The 19,410-nt window shown below is 35.9% G+C and overlaps 1 non-coding gene across 1 annotated transcript; it reads right to left on the reverse strand.

Annotated features, from left to right (window-relative positions):
• Positions 1–408: 408 nt before the first annotated feature.
• LOC116274308 lies at positions 409–511 on the reverse strand. The gene has a single exon (XR_004182935.1). It is a non-coding gene; the product is annotated as a U6 spliceosomal RNA (small nuclear RNA).
• Positions 512–19,410: the final 18,899 nt, after the last annotated feature.

The following is a 19,410-nucleotide window of genomic DNA, read 5'->3' on the forward strand; positions in this document are numbered from 1 at the left end:
AAATATAATAAGTGTCATGGCAAGAGAATGAAAGTGTGATATTATAGAGTACCTGTACAACAGAAGAGAAGGCAGTAATAAGGGAAAAAATGGAGAAAGAAAAACAGAAATTACACAAGATATGTAAAAACAAATAGCTGAATCACAGACATAAGTCTCAAACTGTCAGGAATTACACAAAATGCAAATGAATTAAGTATTCTAATTATCCATGTCATAGACTGAAATTACCAGAATGAAAAAAAATATATATATATAACTATATATTGCTACAACACACATACTTTAAGTTGAATGATACAAATAGGTTTAAAGAAAAAGGATAGGAACAGATATCCCAGGCAAACAAACAGTAACATAAAGAAAACTGAGGTAGTGATACAAATAAAAGACATAATATGCTTTAAAAAAGTTATGGGATGCTTTATGAATTTGTGTGTCATCCTTGCACTGGCACAATGCTGATCTATGTATAGTTCCAACAAAATATACTTTAAGACCACAAACTTATTGCTAATGACAAAAATTATATTTTAGAATAATAAAATGGTCAAACAAGGAGGTATAAATGTGCCTAACAACAGAGAAATATAGGAAACAAAACTAACATAATTGAAGGGGGAGTTTGACAATTTAATGGTAACAGTTGGAGATTTTAATAACCAACTTTAAATTACAGATAGGACAATTAGGCATAAGATAAGTAAGAAAATGGAATACTTGAATGACAATATAAACCAGCCAGAATGAGCAGACATCTCATATAAAATAATCCATCCAACAAAACAGAATTCAAATTATTCTCAAGTGCACATGGAACATTCTTCCAGATAGAGCATAAATTAAGCCATAAAATTAGCTTTAATAAATTTAAAGAACTTAAATCATGCAGAGTATGTTTCCTAATAACAATGGAATAAAATTAGAAATAAATTAAGAAAATAAAAGTTCGGAAATTTATAAATGTGTGGAAATTTAAGTCTCATCTTTCTAAATAATCATCTTTCTAAATAATCAAACAGTAAGTCACAAGATTAAGTCTCATCTTTCTAAATAATCACCTTTCTAAATAATCAAAGAATAAGTCACAAGACAGATCAGAAAGTACTTCAAAATGAATTTGAATAAGATCGGTGTATAACGAAACATATGAGATGAAGCTAAAGGAATGATTAGAGAAAAAATGGATGTCTGCAAATACCTGTGTTAAAAAAGAGAAGAGATATCAAATCAGTAACCCAATCTTCCTTCTTAAGAGAATGGAAAAAGAATATCAAGAGAAACCTTAAGCAGAAATAAATAAATAATAAAAATTTGAATGAAAGTAAATGAGATGCGGATAGAAAAACTGTATAGATGGGGATAGAAAAACTATACAACAACAACAACAAAAGCAAACACTGGGACTTTGAAATAAATTAACACAATTGACATATCTTTAGGTAGCATAATCAAGAAAAAGGGAGGATACTCAAATTACTAAAATCAGGATGAAAAAGGGAAAAATACTACCAACTTTATATTAAAAAGGTAAAGGATTACTATATACAACTGTGTACAAAATGATTGGCTAAATTAGATAAAGATTACAAATTCTTAGAAAGATACAGAAGCTACTCAAAAGCTACTCAAAAGAAACAGAAAATGAAAAATCAATAACAAGTAAAGGGATTGAAAAAATATTTTTAAACATTCCACAAAAAAAAATTAGGACTAGATGTCTTTACTGGTGAATTCAACTAGTTTTTAAAGAGTTAATACTAATTTTTTGCAAGCTTTTCCAAAAATATATTAGAAGTGAGCCCTTCTCAACTTATTCTATGAGACCAACACTGCCATCATATCAAAATCAGACAAGAACATCACAATAAATTATCACTACAGACAAATATCCCTTGTGAATATAAGCACAAAAACTGCTTACTAAAATACTGGCAAATCATGTCCAGCAATATCTTAAAAGAATTACACCAGGTAGGGCAAAGTGGGATTGGATGCAGTGTATCAAAGGAATACAGATTAGTTCAACATACAACAAAAAAATATATAATATGTCATACTAGAAAAACAATAATAATAAAACACATGATGATCCCATAGACACAGAAAAAGCCTTTGATAAAATCCTAAACTATTTCATCATAGCAGAAGATCACCTGAACCTGGAAAGCTGGCTAACGAAAACCCCACAGCCAACATCATACACAATGGTGAAAGATTAAAATATTTTTTTCTAAGATAATTCACAAGATAAAGATTTTCAATCTCACTACTTGTTATTCAGCACTGTGCTGGAGATTCTAGCCTTGGCGTTTATGTAAGAAAAAGGAATAAAAGACATCGAGATTGCAAGATAAGAAGTAAAACTATCTCTATTTGAATATTACATGAGCTTACAAATAGAAAATCCTAAATTATATAGCAAAAAAATCCACTAGTGCTCATAAAAAGTTAGGCAAGTTTGCAGGATTCAAGATCAATACATAAAAATTAATTGTATTTCTCTACACTAGTAGTGAATAAGCTGGAAATGAACTTGATGCCATTTAAAATGGCATCTAAATAATTAAATATTTAAGAATAAATTTAATGATGGAAGTGCAAGATTGCACACTTAATATCACAAACATTGTTTAGAGAAATTAAAGACTTAAATAAATAGAATGACTTCCCATGTTCTTAGATTGGAAGACTCTATATTCTGAAGATTGACAGTCTCCAATTAGATCTACGGTTTTAACATATTCCTTGTCTAAATATCATATGCTTTTTTTCTTTGCTGATATTGACAAGCTGATCTTAAAATACATATAGAAATGCCAGAGACCAAAGCAGCCAACACAATCTTGAAGAAGAACAAAGTTGGAGGACTCACGCTTTTTGATATCATATCTCAAAAGCTGCAGTAGTCAAGACAGTGTAGTAGTGGTATAAGGTTTAACGTGTAGATCAGTGGAATACAATGAAGACTCCATAAATAAATCTCTAGTGATTTTCACCTGGGGTGCCAATAAAATGCAGTGAAGAAATAATATTTTATTTTATTTTTTAACAAATGGTGCTGGAACAACTGCATCTATCTATCTATCTATCTATCTATCTATCTATCTATCTATCTATCTATGTGTTTATCTATCTATCTATAATTTCTACCCCTACATTACACCATATAAAATAATTCAAATGGATTGAAGATCTAAATGTAAGGGTGAAAAATCTAAAACTCTTAGAAGGAAGCTATATATATATATATATATATAAAATCTGGATATATACCCAAAAGAATATAAATTGTTTTACCAGCAAGATGCCTGCACATGTATGCTCATTATAGTGCTATTCACAAGAACAAAGATATGGAGTAAATCTAAATGCCCATCAATGGTAGACTATATATATATATATATATATGGTGGTACATATACACCATAGAATATTATGCAGGTTTAAAAAAGAATGCGATCATGTCCTTTGCAACAACAGGGATGCAGCTGGAGACCTTTATCCTAAGCAAACTAATACAAGAACAGAAAACCAAATACTATATGTTCTCACTTATAAGTGGGAGCTAATCAATGAGAACACATGGACACTAATAGGCGAACAGACACTGGGGCCTACTTGAAAGTGGAAGGTGGGAAGAGGGAGAGAATCAGAAAAATACCTATTGGGTACTATGCTTCTTACCTGGGTGATGAAATAATCTGCACACGAAATCCCCATGATGAGAAGTTCACCTGTATTACAAACCTGCACATGTACTTCTGAACCAAAAATAAATGGTAAAAAAAGAAAATTTGCTTAGCATCATTAGTCACTAAGAAATTCAAAACCACAATGACATACCGTTTCATATTCACTACATGGCTATAATAAAAAAAGGCGGGCAAAACACAGTTTGGTGAAGATGCAAAGAAATTTGAATTCTCACAAACTGCAGATTGGAATGTCAAATAATTCAGCCACTTTGGAAAATGGTTTTGTAGTTCTCCAATATATTAAATATGACCACTTCATGACCAACCATTTCACTTTTGGATATATACCCAAGAGGAGTGAACATCTACATCTGCACATAAACATATATTATTGTTCACAGCAGCATTATTCAAAATAGTTAAAATGTAAAAACAATCTAAATGTCTATTATCTGAAGAAAGGAATAGCAAAATATGGTTATATCTACAAAATTGAATATTATTGGGGAATAAAAAGAAATGAAGTACTGATTTATGGTAATTCATATAGGTAAACCTTGAAAACATTGGTACAAGTTGAAGAAAAGCAACACATAAAGCAACATATTATGATTTCATTTATATAAAATGTTTAGAAGAGAAAAATCCATTGATACAGATCAGTGGTTGACATTGGCTGTGGGAAGAGGAGAATGGGGTGCAATGCTAATGGATGTGGGATGTCTTCTTGCTATTAGAAAAATATTCTGGAATTACATAGTGGTGATAGCTGCACCATGTTGTGAGTATAACAAAAACACTGAATTATCCAATTTTAAATGATGACTATCATAACTGTAAAAGAATGAAGTGTATCTCAATTTTTAAAAATGCTTGGAGCACATAATGCCAAGTAACTGACCTCCAAAATCAAAGTCTCCTGGAAGCACATATATGAAATATACAAAGATGGAAACAGATGCCAGGAATCCACAGAAAATTGCTGATATTGGGCCAAATGTATTTTTAGCTAGTATTCAATTTTAACAATAATAAATAGTGGACACTTTTTTTAAAATGTACCAAGACATCTTTTGAGTGCTTTATATGCATGTTTTCATCTAATCTTCATAAAATTCTGTGATGATTTATAAAATTTTCAATTTTACAGATGGAAATCTTAAAGCTTTAGTGATTAAGACATTAGTCCAAAATCTCTCCATTAGCATGTATCCGGATTTGAATCAAAGACCACTAGCTTCATAGCGCATAGTAGTGAAGTATTATCTTTTTGAAGTTTATTCTGAAGTAAACCTTTTATTCATTGATGATTAATTCATTGTATCACCCATTTAATGAGCTTCTTTTTTGAAACTTTTCTACCCTGAGTTACTTTTAAACGTAGGCAATACAAAGTGAAACATGAGTAAAAAAGCAATGCTATCATGGAGACTGCACGGGGATGTGTAAATAACCAACAAACAAATTAATTAGGATGAAGACTCAGCTCCAGTAAAATGCAGGGACATGATTAAAAGAGACTGCATTGTCAGAGGAGACCTTGCAGAGAAGCTAGTTTATAAGTCAAGGCCTGAATGATGAAAAAAATTACTTCTGCAAAAACCTGAGGGAGAGAATCTCAGGCTCTGGCATCAGCTAGTGAAGATGCCTGCAGGCAGGAATATGTTGCCTCCAGAAAGAAAGCAGGTGTTGTTAGAAAATAACGATGGAGGTAGAGTGTGGGATATGAGGTCTGAGAGCCAAATCCTAAAACACTGTTTAGACCCGAGTGTGGGCTGAGAGGAGGAAGAGAACGGCGGCATGATATCGATGTTGCCAATGATGATGATGATAACTCTACCAGAAAAAAAAAGCAAAAATCAATGTGTGTACCTCATATGTGTCAATATTTTGCTAAGTATTCTGTATGCAGAATTCTTAGTTATCATTCTCAAGTAGCATTTAAGGAGAGCGTCTTTCCCATTTTATGTTAGAAAAGCTGTGGCTCAGAGATGGTAACTAGCCCAAGATAAAACAGCTAAATGAGAGGTAGAGAAGGTGTTGAAATCTATGTGGCTGCAAAACCCTGGTCCTTAACCACGATTGCTAGTTCCAGCTGCCTCTCAAAGAGGAAATTCTGTGGTAGAACAGTATACATCTTTGTCATTCAACAGTATTTTTAGTTGAATGAATTAGGGAGAAGTTTATTTTTGTACATCAAATATTTCTTGGGTGTGTTCGACTCTCACTGTGATTCTACTTTCGCTTCAAGATTTCATGTTCATTATTTATATCTGTAAAGCTCTAAGAATACCAATGTCGTGATTTCACAAAGAACCCCCACCTTTCAAGTTGCCATTCTGGGTCAGTATTGTTGAGGATATTTTAAGTGTACACCTTATGTTCTAGGGACAAAATATCCCAATCTCGCTGTGAAAGCCAGTTTGTACGACTAAACGGCTGGGGCAGGATTAGACTGTCAGTTATTAAGCAGGTTGTTCTAAGTAAGCAGGCAAAATCTTGTTATTTTGACAGGCAGTTACGGAAAAAAGCTGGCAGCCCCAGGAGCACAAAATGAAATGTCAAGGAGTCCAAGGATATGTCATTGTCCACGAAAAGCCATCAGCAACTGCTAGGGTAAACATCAAATTTACATTTAGTCTACCAAATAGTAAACAGTATTGACAAGTGAAGTGTGTGTGTGTGTGTGTGTGTGTGCGCGCGCTTTCTGTCCCCTGGGAGGATTTTAAGAAAGACAAATGATATCCTATTTGTGGTTGTACTTTAAGAGATTCAAATATAGGTCTGAATGGCAGAGGAATCAAATATAGGTCTGAAAGGGCAGGAAAGAATATCCTGCCCTTTCACAAAAACACATCCCATCTAATAGCGACTGTGAAGAAGTGAGAACAAGAGCAATTCTTATTATCCCTGTCCCTAAAATAAGTTTCTGTCCTGCTAATTACTGCTGGAAAACTGAGGCCCAAGACAAGGGGGCTTGCCCAAGCCCTCATAGCTAGCAGCAGCGTAACTGGGATTTTAAACAAAGCAACCTGCTTCTGGAACTCGGCATAAACACTCTTTACATGAGGAAGTCACCATGGACAGCTCTCTCTGAAAGGAAAATGTTATTCTAGCCATCCTAGTTGACCAAATTGAATATTGCATCCAATGAAAAGCGTTCTCAATACCTTAACACAAACTTACTGACTCCTTTCTTTAAACAAACAAATAAACCAAAAGCTTCCTATTCAGAGTGCTTTTAAATACATTATTTTTAACATTTATCTAATTGCATGAAATTAGTGAATGTATTTCATTCTATATCCCATTCTCTTTCCCACATTGAATACTACCTTACATATAATGGAAATTCATTAGCTTCTATTTTATATCCTGTGTCTCTAACCTAGAAAGTAGCAAATCAGGAAATGGTTGAAAAACATTAAAAACCCAAGTCAGAAATAATCTAGCAAATGATACTTTGAAAAGTTTAGCCAACCTTCGCAGGAGAGTTATGGCTTAGACACATTTTTTAATTCCTTGAGATAAAATTGTTCAACCTTTCACTTGCCCTCAGGGAAAAGGCCAATCATCCATCTTCCAGGTAAGTTCAAAAGTATGTTTCAGGTGGTGTGATTTATGATAAAGTTTTCAGCACAATAAGAAAGAGAGAAATGGCTACCACTTGCCCAGATTGTAAAATTTGATTGTGGAATCTTAAAAGATAGGTGGATGGTATCCTGTCATATTTGTCCTCTATTGAGGAGGTTTATATATTTTTCTTGCGGATACCACAGTCAATCGATAGATGTTCACGTATCTGCAAAGTGACCAGGCAGGAATTTTCAGGAGGGTCTTGGCCTGAGCAAGTCAGTATGTTGGTGGATTAGCTGTTGATTGATTGTCTGATGGGCCGGAATGTGTAGGAGGAACACTAAATGAGCAGCTCAAGTGTCAGTCTTGGAATAAAATCGTTTTGTACCCAGGGAAAGGATTAAGAAAACGAAGTGTGTCTCTTTCCTGTTAACATAAGCTCTAGCTGCATCCTCATCTTTTGATGGCCTCAAGCTTCCTGGTGACATCTGGTCAATCAACCTTCTTCAGTCCTACTGAGGGCCTAATAGGCTATTGATTGGAAGGTTAGCAGAGCTGGAGTGGTAATAAGATCAGATAAAAACATGAAGCCGATATTTGTACATTCCAATCATCTATTCTGACATATACTCAGAGCTCCTAAAATTCAAATCCAGTTAACATGTAATGAGAACCAATTCTGTTCCAAGCGTCACCCTAGGCTAAAGGTGATTTTTTCCCACAAATCCAAACACGTGAAAGAGGGTATCTGTACAGGATGGACTGCCATGGAGAAACAGCCCAACAGGGCATCCCTGTTTGTGGATGGCTCGGCTTAGGGTTTCAGACCCAAGCAGGGTAATGAGAGCATCTGCATGGTAGAGTATCCACACCCACGTGCAGGAGTGGATGGGTATGTCCTTGAGTTGGCATGCACATCCTCATGGATCAGATGCCCTTCTCACTCAACTGGGCTCACACCATGCTTCTCACTCCCCACCCCCTCACCCACCAGGAACATCCTTCCTCTCCCGCTTGGGCTTCAGTGTACAGCAAGGACACTTCTTGCTTAGTTAAGCTTTCCCAGTTAAGAAAAGTGTGACTTCAACTTAAAATCTGAGGCAGAACTGAATGAGGTAACAGCTGGGGAAATGTCACCTAAGGACAACACTCACAGCCTGATAATAAGTTCTTTCCTGAAGAGGGATCTTAGAAGTGTGTGTCTGTGTCTGCCATAGAGTAAGGAAAAGGAGAAGGGGTTCCCATTAACTTTTGATATGAACTAAGTAAAAATGAACATAAATGCACAGTCACCTCCTGAGTAAGTAAATCCTGTAACCCGCAAAAATTCAGTATCAAAATTATTATTTGTCAAACATCATTGTCTGTCAAAATCATCCTGGATAATTGTCAAAAATGTAGATCTCTGTCATCATATCATAAATCTAGAATTCTGAGGCTCGGTCTCAGAAACGTGCAGTTTTAACAAGCAACTCAAGTCATGAAATACATTTGACTCTGCTTCAGAATCTTAATCCACTGAAAATATTTCTTGTAAGTCAATTTTTATCACCATAGTGAGTGGACTGATCTTGCACTTCAGTCCAGCCCATAACTCTGGGAACTGTAACTATCCCTTTGCTGAGTGCAACATCTTCTCCTTTTACTGTAAATCTATTTTGCTCTTGGGCATACTTTTATAGATCAGTATCCCTGCTGTGTTGTTGAAAAATGTAGGTTGGACCATAAAGAACAATTGTTTCCTGCAAAGTTACCAGGTTGGGGCTAGCACAATGGGCATTCTTAGGTTATGCGCTTTATAGCATACCTTGAACATTAAAGGCACCTCAGTTAAGATTGTTTTTATGAATCTCATCTGTCCTGCCAGCACAAAAGGCATGAGAAACATGTAAAGGAGGAACATTGGCAAGAAATTGTTGTTTCTGTTATTTGCTTAAGTGACACTTCAACCAGCTGATTTTAACCTTATTTCATGTCTTCTGGCTTACTTTGGCTTGATCACCTCTTGGCTCTGTTTCTCTTCTTAAGGTTGTTTTTGATTTGAAATATACTTCCTCAACTTTGAGTCCCACACTATTCCTTTTAACACAATTTTGCTATTTGCCCGTTTATACACACAAACACACAAAATTGTTAAACTGTGCTTTCACTGCCTCTGAGAGTCCTGCAGGCAACTACTAAAACAGAAAAGTCCTCCTGTCCTAAGAAAATTGGCAGATTGTTGGTCTTTTTAATACAACCTTTTGCTCTAATTTTGTATTACTATGTTAAAAAGAAAAAACTCCAAATGTAGTGGTTTAAAATAGCTATAATCATTTATTTTTATCATTGAGGACTAAGCTCTGATTTTTTTTTTTTTATCTTGCCCAAATTCCTACCTAAGGGATCTGGGGAGTCATGCCCTACAATCCATAAATTCTCCTCAGATGGGTTTTATTTAGCCCTATATATGGTGACTTACTTTCCAAACTAACTCTGGCATAACATTATGAGACAAGGGAGAAAATAAAAATATTTTATCTCAAAACATGTTTCTTTGCCATATCTTGAAATGGTCCTGCAAAGACGTCCTTTGTGGGGGAGTAAAGAAGTTCTATTAACATAGCTAGATCTGGTTCTTCTAGGCCCCCCTAATTCTAAAGAGATTAACTAAGAATATAGCACCTTTTAAAAGTCTGAATAGGAAACATTTGCAATCTATTGTCTCTAAAGTCAGTGACTATAAGACTTCAAAAGAACCTTGGTCTCCAAAATCTTTTATCTTAACCTGAACTTTTCCTTTCTATTGATCCCAGGTCTTTAGACAAACTTAATTGTCAAGTAGAAAATGTTTAAATTTACCTGTAGCTGAACCCCCACCCTCAACTTTGAGTTGTCCTTTCAAACAAACCAATGTTTTTCTTAAATGTATTTGATTGATGTCTCATGCTTCCCTAAAATGTATGAAACCAAACTGCTCCCCAACCACCTTGGGCACATGTTCTCGGAACCTCCTGAGGTTTGTGTCACTGGCCATGGTCACTCATATTTGACTCAGAATCAATCTCTTCAAATATTTTACAGCATTTGACTATTTTCATTGACATTATGTATTTGCAATTTTAGCAAGGCCTTGCAAAGAGCAGCTGATTTCTGCTCCTTGTGCCATTGGCTTGACCAGTGTAAGGCTAAGGACCATGCAGTGTTAGAGGCTGAAATCACAGAGTGGTTCACCCATTCACATAACTGTGGTCCAGAATACTTGTGTTTCTGGCTCCCACAAAGCACGGCAGCTGTGGTCTGAGAGTGGGCAACTCAAAAGACTAAAAGAGGAAGCTGCCACTTTCTTACAGCCTGGGCCCAAAAAGTCACCATTTCTATTGCATTCTATTAGTCAAGTAGTCACGGATCTCAAATTCAAGGGATGGGGAGTGACTAGTCGGGTAGGAGGTTTTCTGTAAATAGACAACCTTAAGCAGAGTAGGAGAAGCTGAGCATGCTAAATTATGTGGCTATGCATGCAAGGCAGTAGTAGCAGTGGTAACGGGAGAAATTAATAGAACTTACATTTCAGTGAGAAGAATGTCAAAGGGTTTTGGGATCATTTTTTATATATCACCACAGCAAACACAGCATATAATGAAGATTTAAAGCTATGATTATTCTAACCCTACCCCTGATATAAGTCATTCTCAATGAAGTTTATTCTAAGAAAAGAGTTCAAGTTTTAGTGATGAGCAATGGGATGGTTAATATTAAACGTCAATTTGATTGGATTGAAAGATGTGAAGTATTATTCCTGGGTGTGTCTGTGAGGGTGTTCTCAAAGGAGATGAACATTTGAGTCCTTGGAATGGAAGAGGCAGACCCACCCTCAATGTGGGTGGGCACCAACTCATCGACTGTCAGCAAGGCTAGAATAGAGCTGGCAGAAGAAGGTTGAAGAAGCTGACTTGCTGAGTTTTCCAGCCTTCATCTTTCTCCTGTACTGGCTGCTTCTTGCCCTCGAACATCAGACTCCAAGTTCTTCAGCTTTTGGACTCTTGGACTTACACCAGTGGTTTGCCAGGGGCACTAAGGCCTTCAGCCACAGATCAAAAGCTGTGCTGTCAGCTTCCTTACTTTTGAGGTTTTGGGACACGAACTGGCTTCCTTGCTCCCCAGCTTGCAGATGGTCTATTGTGGGACTTCACTTTGTGATTGTATGAGTCAATACTTCTTAATAAACTCCCCTTCACCTACACACCTACCCTATTAGTTCTATTCCTCTAGAGAACCATGACTAATATAAGGAGTAAGTAGTACTTGAGAAGTAGTGACTTAGTGAGACAAAGGAAAAGACAGAGGAGGTGTATCTAATTGAATCATATAATGTTTTTATTCTAGGTCTAATATCCAGCAGAAAGGAGAGCTTCTGTTTGGGATTTCTCTGGTAGTAAAGGGGAATGACGATTATCACCCATTACAATTTGTTAGACTTTACAAAATATGAGTACACACAATTTTCCATGTATTTCTAACAATATACACCAAAGAAATTGGGACTGCTGTTAGTTATCACCGTATATCAGCAGTAATTGTTAAATCTGTGATTTTAAAGAATATGTTCAATATTACATAGAGAGCAAGTAGAGAGACTGAGATTAAAATCAACCTTTTCCCAATGGCATCCCAGGGTAGTTTTGCTAATAGGAAATTTTGAATTACAGATTAAGGTAGAAGATCTGATTTCAAATTGGCAAAATGAAGCAGGCGCATTATTATAAGTCATAAAAAAAAATCATGAAGGCTAGTTAAAAGCAAGGTAGAGCTATTATAACACTACTGCACTAGAGCCTGGACAACAGAGTGAGAATGTCTCAGGAAAAAAAAAAAGTGGAAGGGCAGAGAAAGCTTACAGTATGAAAAAAGAGTCTAGGGAACTTGATCCTATTAAAGAGACTAATCCTGACAAGAGAAGGTAGTTGCCCAACATACAATGTCCAAAGAGTCTGTCAAGGTCACGGTAATTTACTTGGAGTAGACTGTCGAAAACATATTCATTCCGTTTGATAGGGTATAGAAGCAAGGGTAGCATAGTTGACAAATTATGTTCCGAGACTGATACACAACAGCACAGGAATGCCAAGACATATGTCCATTCATAAAAGGACAACATCTTGGGATGTATTGGCACCGACATTCAATTCTATTGGCATGGAAAAGTGCATAGCATGGCAGGACAAAGAGTCGAATTCAAACGAAATGAGCTTCATAGTATTTATCTGGCTCTCATGGTGTTCACCTAGATGTTTTGCAGGAAGCAGATAGGAAAGAAGGAAGTGATGAGTATTGCTAACATCCGCAATGTACTAGGTGTTACTCCCTCTGGGTTACCACAAGATTTCTTCCGGCTTCTTTCACTCCATCTTGTGTAGTTCCATTCTTATGAAAATCGTATCTGATAGAGGTTAAGAATGCAGATAAGGCATTAAATTTAGCTAATGTCCTGGATCAGGATGGAGGAGGAACTGAGAAGTCCAATGTCTGTTTCTGTTTTTACAGTTTTCCCTCTCCAACTCAGAATTCTGCAGGAGTTCTACAGGGCCTCGAAGTCACTCATGTCTTTGGAAGGCTTAATAAGATCAGTATAGATCAAACAAAAGAAGTGTAGACTGGACAAGCTGAGATTGATTTTCTTTTAGGATGTTTCAGCAAAGATTAGAAGAAACTTTTGAGGTTTGTTATGATACATAAGTTCTCAAGGGTAGAAAATTAAAGATAATTTTCTGGGAGAAAGTAGCGATAAAGAGAATATATTTACCTAAAGTTTCTGCTGTGTTCCAGATCTTTCAGAGAAATACGACTAGATGAAAATGTGAGGTCTGGCACCTGCACTCTGTCCGTCATTTACTTGCAAGAGGTCATTTAATCCCAATGACAGTCCTGAAAAGTCGTTGTATTGGTTTCTTACTGTCATAAACAGATTACCATCAACATATTATCTTAAATTTTTTAGAGGTCAGATGTCAACAATCTGTTGCTCTGAGTTGAAATCAAGGTGTCATTAGGACCAGGCTCTCTCCTAATGTTTAGGGGATAATCTGTTTCTTTGTCTTTTCCAGATTCAGGAACTACATACTGTGCTTACCTTGGCTCAGGGGCTCTTTCTCCATTTTCAAGGCCATTAACACAGTATTTTGCTTCAGTGATGATGTTACCTTCTTCTTCTCTCGACAACCTTATTTTGCTCCTTCAAAACACTTGCAATTGAAATCAAGGCCCACCTGGCTAATCCAGGCTAACCTCCCCAAGATTTTTAACTTAATCATGTCCACAGATTTTTTTTTTTTTTTTTTTTTTTTGCCATATAAGGTTACACTCACAGGTTTCTGGAATTAGGTCCTGGGCCATTATCCAGCCTACCAAAGCCATATTTCCCTGCATTATGAATAAGATCACATGAAAATAGAGCATGGATTAAAACTCAGATCCTTCTTCATCTTGCAATTCCCACCCTTCACCCCTCCCAGGGCTACTGTGTTGCCTTAGTCTTAGTAAAATCCTCAGCATTCCTAGCACTAGGGAACTCTACGACCATCAAGATTCCAAAGTGCAGGGAACTCACTCAAGAATACAAGGTGCAAGGTATGGATAGCAGACAATTAAATGACAAAACCTTTTCTTAAGAGGAGTAAGGCAGGAACTGATACACATTCTCCATCATCAATTATACATGTTGTGAGAGGCAAGTATTTTAACTCCTCTGAAACTTTCTATTTCTCATCTTCAGAATGGGAAAATGATATGTGCCTTAACACTTCATAAATGTGTTGGAAAGATTAGAAGAGGAAGGAAGAAGAAAAGCTATTTGAATAGTAAAGCGCTATCATTAGGTAAAATATATGGGGTTTATGAATCTCTATTCAAACAGTACTGAGGGAAGTAGAGTTTTAATTCTTGTATGACAGACACATCACCCCCTAATTCTTCATCTTTGGGGAATTGTATAAGTAGTTTGACTTAAATTCTGACTTTTATCTGACACTGCAGGTGTTACTGGCAAACCTTACTGGTAGATAGCAAGAAATAGATTTTGGTCTTCTGAACATTCCAGCAAAAATAATTTTTGCCTTATCAATGTTGAAAAGAAACTATCAACATCCTAGCAAAAATAATTTTTGCCTTATCAATGTTGAAAAAAAAACTATCTAAAAAAACCCTTGGAAAGAAAACTGATATTTTCATGGAACAGCTGGGCTATTACACTTTTCAATCTGATTTTATTTTCCTGTCTTTGTGGTTCATCCATGTTGATGTATCGCTACTTATATGAGCATGACATAATCCTGCAGACCACAGGAACGTTTCAGTGGTGAAATGAATTCTGAATAATTGCTATTCAGCTGGCATAAATCTGTTTTCAGTTCAAGAATCATAAAGCGATAGGATTGGAACTGACCCCAGGAGTTGCTGAAGAGATGTTTGGTAAAATGGAAAGAGCTTTGAGACGGGAGACTAAAAAAACATATTCTAATCCATCCTGACAAGCCTGTTCTTTTCCATGTCTGCTTTGTATCTTCATGTATTTCACCTATTTCCATTCCCAATTTGACTACGACCAGTAGATACTTAATTATATATTAATGGGACATTGGTCGTGAGATCTTAACTAGTTAACTATCTATCAGCAGCATAATTTACCTGTGTGCTTCTGGGCAGTTTACTTTGTTAATACTATGATTATTAGAAAAAAAAAGACAATGTCTACCCATTGAAATTATTATGGAGATTAACTGATAAATCAAATGTTCCTATCACAATGTCTGGAACAGTGTTGACACCTAAGAAGAACTAAGCAGACACCATGACGTGTCTTGGTCTCAGTTTCTCTTAGCTTCAATTCATGTAAAATACTGATATCAAATTAATTTTTTAAATGCAGCTCTGATCCTGTTTCTTTCTAACTCAAAGCTCTTCACTGGTCCTTATTACCTATTGCTTGACTTAATCAATTTCTTATATCTCGTCAGTCTTACCCATCCCTGCAGTTCTGCTTCAGTAACCTGCAGTTCTGCTTTTACTATAAACCTTTCAAGTCTCTAACATGCTTTTCAATTTGTTGATTATTTTTCTTCATTTGTATTTTCCCTCCGTTATCTGTCCAAATCCTACATAATGATGGGAAATGGAGCAAAAGTATTATTATTTCTGGATCAAGATTAGTATGTGTTCCTACTTTCATTCTTTCTCTTCAGCCTACTTGAAGCACATAATCATGGTGACCCAGTAAGCCAAGTGCTAACACCAGTAGTGCTTCAAGACTGAAGGACTCTAGGTCCTTGAATCCCCTTGGAAGAGAGCCATGTACTACTCAAGAAAACGTGTTTTGTATTATATGCTCATAAACACTAACTTCTACCACGTTAGCTATTTTTGTTGGTGGTTTATTATAGCAGTGACTATTGCCCTAACAAATAATGGTACACAATGTGAGTTGATAACTCTGTGGGGTACTCTGAGAACTAAGAAAAACAGGTTATTGAGAATGGAGTATATTCCAGGAATAGAAGTTGTAGAACATGTTGCTTGGTTTCTCTGTGCTCCACTGGACAGTTAATGAGACCAATGGGTTCAGCAAGAAAAGTTAAATGAGTCTGGAAAGACACAGCACACATTTTCTCAGAGTGTCCATTTGGAACAGCAGTTTTTTCACTTTAATCAATATTACAAAATAAAAGGGTCTTGTCTCCAGGAAATTCTTGGAAATGCTGGGCTGTACAAAGCTAAATAGATTTTGTTACTGCAAAACTTCTTAGCACCATTAATATGCTAATGGATATTAGAAATTTCCTAGTAAAGTTGAAATATAACATCTTCCAAATATGATCACAGAAATCTTTTTGTTTCACACTGTATATCAACACTGAATTAATTTTTAAAAGTCAAATGTATTCTGCTATAAAGAAACACATCTTCAAAATAAAGGTACAAAGCTAATGAAAGCAAAAATACTTGCTATGCAAATAACTAAAACAAAGCTATTATAACTAACTATCAGACAAAGTAACTTTTTGTAACAAGATACATTATTATAGATAAAAATGGGTATGTCATATTAATGAAAGGATTAATTCACAGTGAAGATATAACATTTCCAATCCATATACACCCAAAGTAGGCATCCATGGACCTAAAGCAAAAAAAAAAAAAAAAAGAGCACACATAAAAATGGAGATTGGAGATAAATATATCCAAAATCAAACTGGGAAACTTTAACACATCTCTCAAAAACTGATAAAGCAACAATAACAAAAGAAAAAAACAGTAAGATATGAAAGATGTAGACACAATTATCGCAGTGTGTTAACGAAGCCTGTTACATTGTATCCAACAATGACAAAATACAAGTTCTTTTCATGTGTGCATGAATGATTTATCAATATTGGCCATATGCTGGGTTATAAAGAAGTTGTTAACTAATTTCAAAGGATAAATTCTTTCAAATTTTTTTTTAAAAGTGTAGAAGTAAGCTAAAAGAATATAACTGATACACACACAAAACGTAATTAGGAAGTGTTCAACTCCTTAGAAATATGCTTCTAATTAAACCAGAATTAACAACAACAATAAATCTCAACAGAAATTAAAAAAAAAATTGAATGGAAAAATCGTGAAGATACAAATTATCAAAATCAACCTTAAAGCATTTGTTAGAAATAAATACTGAAGATCAATGAGCTAAACTTCACTGTCATGCTAAAAGGATAGCAACATATTAAGATGATATTATGAATAAGTTTACACTAAAATTTTTACTACTAATGGCAGGGCAAGGTGTCCTACACTTGTAATTCCAGCACTTTGGGAGGCCAAGACAAAAGGATTGCTTGAGGCCAGGAGTGCAACACCAGGTCTGGCAACATAATGAGATTCTCTATCTATAAAAAAAAAAATTTTTGTAAAATATTAGCCAGGTGTCGAAACAGAAGAGTTCCTGGAACCCCCTCTCAGGACATGTGACAGGGGTGTGGCTTGTCTGTTTGCCCACCGCTGCTGCTCAAACCCCTTATAGAAAGGGGAGCATGCAGATGGGCAGGTGCAGGAGCCAGGGCAAGTGCCCCTGGGCTCCAGGCCCACAGCAGAGTCTGGGGGTGGGTGCCTTTTGCTCCTGAAACCCAAGTGAGCATGTGTTACAGCACACTCTCTTAGCTTTGCCATCCACGGAGAGCTTAAGTGTTAACCAGCTCAGTGTGCTCTTGGGACCCAGGTCCTTGTCCAGCATTTAAGAAAAATCAGGTCACATGTGGACTTGAAGGATGAATGTGGGGTTTTATGGAATGGTGGAAGTGGCTCTCAGTGGGATGACGGGGAGCTGGAGGGCAGATGGAGTGGGAAGATGATCTTCCTCTGGAGTTTGGCTGTCCAGCAGCTGATTACCTCTCCAACCATCCCCAGCTGAACTCCTCTCAGCATTCATGTGCTCCTTCTCTTCTCTCTGCTGTGCCGTTCTTTTCTGGCATTCTTGTGCTCCTCTGTTTATCTCTTCATCTGTTGATCTGCTTCTGGAGCCTGGGGTCTGAGGTTTACATGGGTACAGGACAGGGGGCGTAGTGAATCAAATGGGAATTACGGACACAAAAACAGGAATGCCTGTTCCCATTTAGGACTGTAAGTTTCCAGGCTTGAGGGTGGGGCCTTTGCCAGGAAACTGTAACTGTAGTGGCACATACCTGTAGTCCCAGCTACTCAGGAGGCTGAGGCAAGAGGATTGTTTAAGCCCAGTTGTTCGAGGTTTCAGTAAGCTATGATTGTGCCACTGCATCCAGCCTCCATGACAGAGCAAAACCTTGCCTATAAAAAAAATAATAAACCTAAATGTCAATCAACAATAGACTGGATAAAGAAAATGAGTACATATAGAATACTATGCAGCCATAAAAAAGAATGAGATTATGTACTTTGCAGGGACATGGATGGAGATGAAGGCCATTATCCTTAGCAAACTAATACAGGATCAGAACACCAAATACTGCAAGTTCTCACTTGTAAGTGGGAGCTAGATAATGGGAACACATAGACAAATAGAGGAGAATAACACACAGTGGGGCCTATCAAGGAGTGGAAAGTGGGAGGAGGGAGAAGATTAGGAAAAATAACTAATGGGTACTAGGCTTAATACCTGGGTGATGAAATAATCTGTACAGCAAACCCCCATGACTCCATTTACCAATGTAACAAATCTGCACATGTACCCCTGACTTAAAAGTAAAAATAAATAAAAAATAATAAATAAATAAAATCTTTACTACTTAGATGAATTGGAACAATATTGTATAAAATAAATATGACTTATAGATGCTGACATAAAATAAATGTTAGGTCTGAATAATTACGTATCTGTTAGAGAAATAAAAGGTGTTATTTGAAAACCTCCCCATGAAGGAAACTACAGAGTCAAACAGTTTCAACAGTAAATTCTTCCAGAGTGAAGAGTCAATATCATTCAGCTATTCCAGCAAACAGAAAAAATAAAGAATACTTCTCAATTCGTTATTTGGGGAATATAACCTTACCATTATAAGGCGGCAAAGACATTACTATAAAAAAGATACAGACTAATGTATCTATCATTATATAGATGTAAATATTCCAAACAAAATATTAGTAAATCAAACCCAGAAATATGTATAAACTGGAATTTAATTCAGAAATACAAGAATAGTTTAGAAATCAAAAATCACAATAATTAACTGCTTCAATAGAAATAAATGAAAAAATTATTTTACAATTTAAATTAAGGGAAAGGTTTTGATAAAATTTTAAATATATTTATTAAAAAAAGCAAACAAAGAATATCTCGTGAAAAAAACTAGAAAAAAGCTATCTGTCAAAATGCTTTGTGATGTGTGGATACATCTCACAGAATGGAACCTGTGTTTGATTCACCAGTGAGAAACACTCTTTTTGTAGAATCTATGAAGGGACATTTCTGAGCTCATTGAGGCCCATAAGGAAAAACTGAATATCCTGTGATAAAACTAGAAACAAGCTATCTGTGAAAATGCTTTGTGATGTATAAATTTAACTCACAATGGAACTAGTATTTGATTCACTTGGTTAAAAACATTCTTTCTATAGAATCTACAAATACACATTTTTGAACCAATTGAGGTCG

The sequence above is a fragment of the Papio anubis genome, chromosome 3 (genome assembly GCF_008728515.1).
Source record: "Papio anubis isolate 15944 chromosome 3, Panubis1.0, whole genome shotgun sequence".
Lineage (NCBI taxonomy): Eukaryota > Metazoa > Chordata > Mammalia > Primates > Cercopithecidae > Papio > Papio anubis.